General features: G+C 36.3%; 1 non-coding gene across 1 annotated transcript; it reads right to left on the reverse strand.

Moving 5' to 3' along the window:
* Positions 1–4,206: 4,206 nt before the first annotated feature.
* On the reverse strand, positions 4,207–4,314 carry LOC112760547 (small nucleolar RNA R71). Its single transcript, XR_003180982.1, has one exon. It is a non-coding gene; the product is annotated as a small nucleolar RNA R71 (small nucleolar RNA).
* Between the last annotated feature and the right edge of the window lie 2,295 nt (positions 4,315–6,609).

Here is a 6,609-nt window from a genome sequence, read left to right on the forward strand (position 1 = left end):
TATCATTATTGGTGATCCTAATCATATTGTTTTTTAGTGCAACGTGTGTAGTTGAAGTCGTTGGATTGTGATGCGACATTGGTGGAGACGTTCAAGTACATCCACATTTTGAAAGAGAACAAAAGAGATATGTTGATCAGAGGTGATGAGCGGATAATTTATACACTTTTTGGCATTATTTTTACATAGTTTTTAGTATATTTTTATTAGTTTTTATTCAAAAATCACATTTCTGGACTTTACTATAAGTTTGTGTATTTTTCTGTGATTTTAGGTATTTTCTGGCTGAAATTGAGGGACCTGAGCAAAAATCTGATTCAGAGGCTGAAAAAAGACTGCAGATGCTATTGGATTCTGACCCTCCTACACTCGAAATGGATTTTCTGGAGCTACAAAAGCCCAATTAGCGCGCTCTCAATTGCGTTGGAAAGTATACATCTTGGGCTTTCTAGCAATATATAATAGTCCATACTTTTCCCGAGATTTCATGGCCCAAACTGGCGCTAAAATTCAGCCTAAAACTTTCTGGCGTAAAATGCCAGAACTGGCACCAGAATTGGAGTTAAACGCCCAAACTGGCACCCAAGCTGGCGTTTAACTCCAAGAACAGCCTATGCATGTGAAAGCTTCAATGCTCAGCCCAAGCACACACTAAGTGGGCCCCGGAAGTGGATTTCTGCACTATCTGCACTTAGTTACTCATTTTCTGTAAACCTAGGTTACTAGTTTAGTATAAAAACTACTTTTAGAGATTTATTTTATATCTTTTGATCACTTTTGATATTTTGATCATACTTTGGAGGCTGGCCATTTGGCCATGCTTAGACCTCTTTCACTTATGTATTTTCTACGGTGGAGTTTCTACACCCCATAGATTAAGGTGGGGAGCTCTGCTGTTCTTCATGAATTAATGCAATTACTACTGTTTTCTATTCAATCACGCTTGATTCTATTTCTAAGATACTCACTCGTACTTCAATCTAGAGAATGATATGATCCGTGACACTCATCATTATTCTCAATTCTATGATCGCGTGCCTGACAACCACTTCCATTCTATCTGAGCTCAACGTAGTCATTGGGCGACAGCTTGAGTGCGTATCTCTTGGATAGATACACGGACCGAGTCCATGAGATTAGTATCTTCGTGGTATAGGCTAGAACCAATTGGCAGCCATTCCTGAGATCCGAAAAGTTTAAACCTTGTCTGTGGTATTCCGAGTAGGATCTAGGAAGGCTGTGACGAGCTTCAAACTTGCAAATGTTGGGCGCAGTGACAGTGTGCAAAAGGATAAGGATCCTATTCCGATGCTAGTGAGAACCGACAGATGATTAGCCGTCGGTAGCTGTACCTGGTATTTTTCATCCGAGACGAGAATCTGACAGTTGATTAGCTGTGCAGAGATCGTACCTGGTATTTTTTATCCGAGAGGATCATACAGCTTGCCATGGAAAGGAGCACGCATGATTGGAAGAAGGCAATAGGAAAGCAGAGGTTCAGAAGCAACAAAGCATCTCCAAACGCTTATCTGAAATTCCCACCAATGAATTACATAAGTATCTTTATTTTATTTTATGTTTTATTTATCTTTTAATTATCAAAACCCCACAACCATTTGAATCCGCCTGACTGAGATTTACAAGATGACCATAGCTTGCTTCAAGCCGACAATCTCCGTGGGATCGACCCTTACTCACGTAAGGTATTACTTGGACGACCCAGTGCACTTGCTGGTTAGTTGTGCGGAGTTGTGAAAAGTGTGAATCACAATTTCGTGCACCAAGTTTTTTGCGCCGTTGCCGAGGATTGTTCGAGTTTGGACAACTGACTGTTCATCTTGTTGCTTAGATTAGGTAATTTTATTTTATGTTTAAGCTTTTTATTTTTATTTTAAAAAAAATAAATATAGTTTTCGAAAAATTCAAAAAAAAATGTTTGTTCTTCAGAATTTTTAAGAATGAATTCTAGAGTTTCATGAGATATGTTGAAGCCTGGCTGGCTGTTAATCCATGTCTAATCTTTTGGACTGAGGTTTCCACTTATCTTTGTAGGAGCCTTTTGGTGCCCATCAATTTGGCTGTTGTATGTAATGCTCTGCTAAAGCTTGGCTGGCCATTTTGCCATGTCTAATTCTTTTGGACCGAAGTTTTAGACTAACATTGCATGATTCCTGGAATTCTTATTAAAAATTTTGTATCTCTTTATTTCTTTTTCCAAAAAATTTTTCGAAAAATATAAAAAAATTATAAAATCATAAAAACCAAAAATATTTTGTGTTTCTTGTTTGAGTCTAGTGTCAAATTTTAAGTTTGGTGTCAATTGCATCTTTTTAATTTTCTTAAATTTTCAAAAATTTATGCATTGTGTTCTTTATTGATCTTCAAGTTGTTCTTGATAATTTTCCTTGTTTGATCTTTAAATTTTCTTTTTTTGTGTCTTTTCTTGTTTTTCATATGCATTTTTGAATTACTAGTGTCTAAAGTTTAAAAAATTTTAACTTTGGTGTCTTGCATGTCTTTCTTTTCTTAAAAATTTTCAAAAATATGTTATTTATGTTCATCATGATCTTCAAAGTGTTCGTGGTGTTCATCTTGACATTCAAAGTGTTCTTGCATGCATTATTTGTTTTAATTTCAAATTCTTATGTCTTGTGTCATTTTGTTATTTTTCTCTCTCCTCATTAAAAATTCAAAAATAAAAAATAATATCTTTCCCTTATTTTACTCATAAATTTCGAAATTTTGGGTTGATTTAGTCAAAAGTTTTAAATTTTAGTTGTTTCTTGTTAGTCAAGTCAAAATTTCAAATTAAAAATTCTATCTTTTCAAATCTTTTTCAAAATCAAATCTTTTTCATTTTTCCTTCATGTTTTTCAAAAATTCTTCAAAATTAATTTTCAAAATCTTTTTCTTATTTTTATTTCATATTTTCGAAATTATTGCTAACATTTAATATTTTGAGTAAAAAATTTTCAAGTTGTTACTTGCCTATTAAGAAAGGATAAATCTTTGAATTCTAGAATCATATCTTTTAGTTTCTTGTTAGTCAAGTAATCAACTTTAATTTCAAAAAATCAAATCTTTTTAATTTCCTTTTCAAATCTTTTTCAAAATGAATTTCAATCATATCTTTTTCAAAATTTAATTTCAAAATCCTTTTCTGACTTCGTATCTTTTCAAAATTTATTTTCAAATCTTTTTCATTTAACCACTTGATTTGTTTGTTTAATTTTAAAAAGTTTACTATTTCTTATCCTTTTCAAAACTACCTAACTATTTTTCTCTCTCTAATTTTCGAAAACCACTAACAACTTTTTCAAAATTCCTTTTAATTAACTAATTGTTTTAAATTATAATTTAATTTTATTTCTCTTCTTAAATTTCGAATTCTAACTAATAATTAAAATAAAAACAAAAATATTTTTCTTCTCTTTTAAATAATTTTTGAATACACTCTCTCTCATCTCTTTCTATTTATTTTATTTATTTACTAACACTTTTCTTCTTCTTAAAATTCGAACCATCTCCCTCTCTCTGTGTTCGAATTCTCTTCATTCTCTCTCTATCTTATTCTTCTATTCTTCTCTTCTTCTACTCACATAAAGGAATCTCTATACTGTGACATAGAGGATTCCTCTTCTTTTCTGTTCTCTTCTTTTTCATAAGAGCAGGAACAAGGATAAAAACATTCTTGTTGAAGCTGATCCTGAACCTGAAAGGACTCTAAAGAGGAAGCTAAGAGAAGCTAAAGCACAACACTCTGAAGAGGACCTAACAGAAATTTTTGAAAAAGAAGAAGTTATGCCAGCCGAAAATAACAACAATGGTGGAGATGCAAGGAAGGTGCTTGGTGACTTTACTGCACCAACTTCTGACTTCTATGGAAGAAGCATCTCAATTCCTGCGATTGGAGCAAACAACTTTGATCTTAAGCCTCAATTAGTTTCTCTAATGCAGCAGAATTGCAAGTTTCATGGACTTCCATTGGAAGATCCTCATTAATTCTTAGATGAATTCTTGCAAATCTGTGACACTGTTAAGACCAATGCGGTTAATCCTGAGGTCTGCAGGCTTATGCTTTTCTCCTTTGCTGTAAGAGACAGAGCTAGGATATGGTTGGACTCACAACCTAAAGAAAGCCTGAACTCTTGAGAAAATTTGGTCAATGCTTTCTTGGCCAAATTCTTTCCACCTCAAAAGTTGAGCAAGCTTAGAGTGGAAGTCCAAACCTTCAGACAGAAGGAAGGTGAATCCCTCTATGAAGCTTGGGAAAGATACAAGCAATTGATCAGAAGGTGTCCTTCTGATATGCTTTCAGAATGGAGCATCTTATGTATATTCTATGATGGTCTGTCTGAATTATCCAAGATGTCCTTGGATCACTCTGCTGGTGAATCTCTTCATCTGAAAAAGATGCCTGCAAAAGCCCAGGAACTCATTGAGATAGTTGCAAATAACTTGTTCATGTACACTTCTGAAAGAAATCCTGTGAATAATGGGACAACTCAGAAGAAAGGAGTTCTTGAGATTGATACTTTGAATGCCATATTGGCTCAGAACAAAATATTGACTCAGCAAGTCAATATTATTTCTCAGAGTTTGACTGAAATGCAGGCTACATCAGGCAATACTAAAGAAGCCTCCCCTGAAGGAGAAGCTTATGACCCTGAGAATCTTGCAATAGAAGAGGTGAATTACATGGGAGAATCCTATGGAAACACCTATAATTCTTCATGTAGGAATCATCCTAATTTCTCATGGAAGGATCAATAGAAGCCTCAACAAGGCTTTAATAATAATAATGGTGGAAGAAATAGGTTTGGTAATAGCAAGCCTTTTCCATCATCTTCTGAGCAACAGACAGAGAATTCTAAGCAGAGCCTCTCTGACTTAGCAACCATAGTCTCTGATCTATCTAAGACCACTCTCAGTTTCATGACTGAAACAAGGTCCTCCATCAGAAGTTTGGAGGCACAAGTGGGTCAGCTGAGTAAAAGAGTTATTGAAATCCCTCCTAGTACTCTCCTAAGCAATACAGAAGATAATCCAAAGAGAGAGTGCAAGGCCATCAATATGTCCAACATGGCTGAACTTGTAGAGGAGGAAGAGGCAGTGATTTCCAGTGAGGAAGACCTCAATGGATGTCCACTGGCCACTAAAGAGTTCTCCAATGAGGAACTAAAGGAATCTGAGGCTCATACAGAGACCATAGAGATTCCACTGAACTTACTGTTGCCATTCATGAGCTCTGATGAGTATTCTTCCTCTGAAGAGGATGAAGATATTGTTGAAGAGCAAGTTGCTCAATATCTAGGAGCAATCATGAAGCTGAATGCCAAGTTATTTGGTAATGAAACTTGGGAGGATGAACCTCCATTGCTCATCAATGAACTGAATGTTTTGGTTCAACTGAAATTACCTTAGAAGAAATCGGATCCCGGAAAATTCTTAATACCCTGTACCATAGGCACCATGACCTTTGAGAAGGCCCTGTGTGACCTGGGGTCAGGAATAAACCTTATGCCACTCTTTGTAATGGAGAAACTAGGGATCTTTGAGGTACAAGCTGCTAAATTCTCACTAAAACTGGTAGACAAATCAAAGAAACAGGCTTATGGACTTATAGAGGATGTCTTAGTGAAGGTTTTAGGCCTGTACATCCCTGCTGATTTTATAATCCTAGACGCTGGGAAGGAAGAGGATGAATCCATTATCCTTGGAAGACCCTTCCTAGCCACAGCAAGAGTTGTGATTGATGTGGACAGAGGAGAGTTGGTCCTTCAATTAAATGAGGACTACCTTGTGTTTGAAGCTCAAGGATCTTCTTCTGTAACCATGGAGAGGAAGCATGAAAAGCTTCTCTCAATACAGAGTCAAACAGAGCCTCCACACTCAACTTCTAAGTTTGGTGTTGGGAGGCCACCATTAAGCTTTGAGTCTCTGTGAAGCTCTCTAAGAGCTCACTGTCAAGCTATTGACATTAAAGAAGCGCTTATTGGGAGGTAACCCAATGTTATTTAATTATATTTATTTATTTTTCATTGTTATTTTATGTTTTCTTTAGGTTAATGATCATGTGAAGTCATAAAAATAGCTGCAGAATAAAGCAAAATCGAAAAAAGCATAAAAAATAGCACACCCTAGAAGACAGGCTTACTGGCGTTTAAACGGCAGTAAGGATAGCAGAATGGGCATTTAACCCCCAGTCTAGCAGCATTCTGAGTGTTTAACGCCAGAAATGGCAGCCAGACTGGCGTTAAACTCCAGAAAAGGGTGTCTAGCTAGCGTTAAACGCCAGAAAGGGACAGCAGACTGAAGTTTAACGCCAAGAAAGGTAGCAGAGCCGGTGTTAGATGCCAGAATTGGCACACAGAGGGCATTTAAATGCCAGAATGGTGCAGGGAGCAGAATTCCTTGACACCTCAGGATCTGTGGACCCACAGGATCCCCACCTACCCCATCTCTTCTTTTCTCCTCTTCACACCTTTCTATAACACTCTTCCCCAAATACCCTTGACCAATCACATCAATACCTCTTCCCCAAACATCATTCACCTATCAAATCCTACCTTCTTCCCCATATTCTCTTCACCACTCACATCCATCCAT

Source organism: Arachis hypogaea, chromosome 16 (genome assembly GCF_003086295.3).
Source record: "Arachis hypogaea cultivar Tifrunner chromosome 16, arahy.Tifrunner.gnm2.J5K5, whole genome shotgun sequence".
NCBI classification, from domain to species: Eukaryota; Viridiplantae; Streptophyta; class Magnoliopsida; order Fabales; family Fabaceae; genus Arachis; species Arachis hypogaea.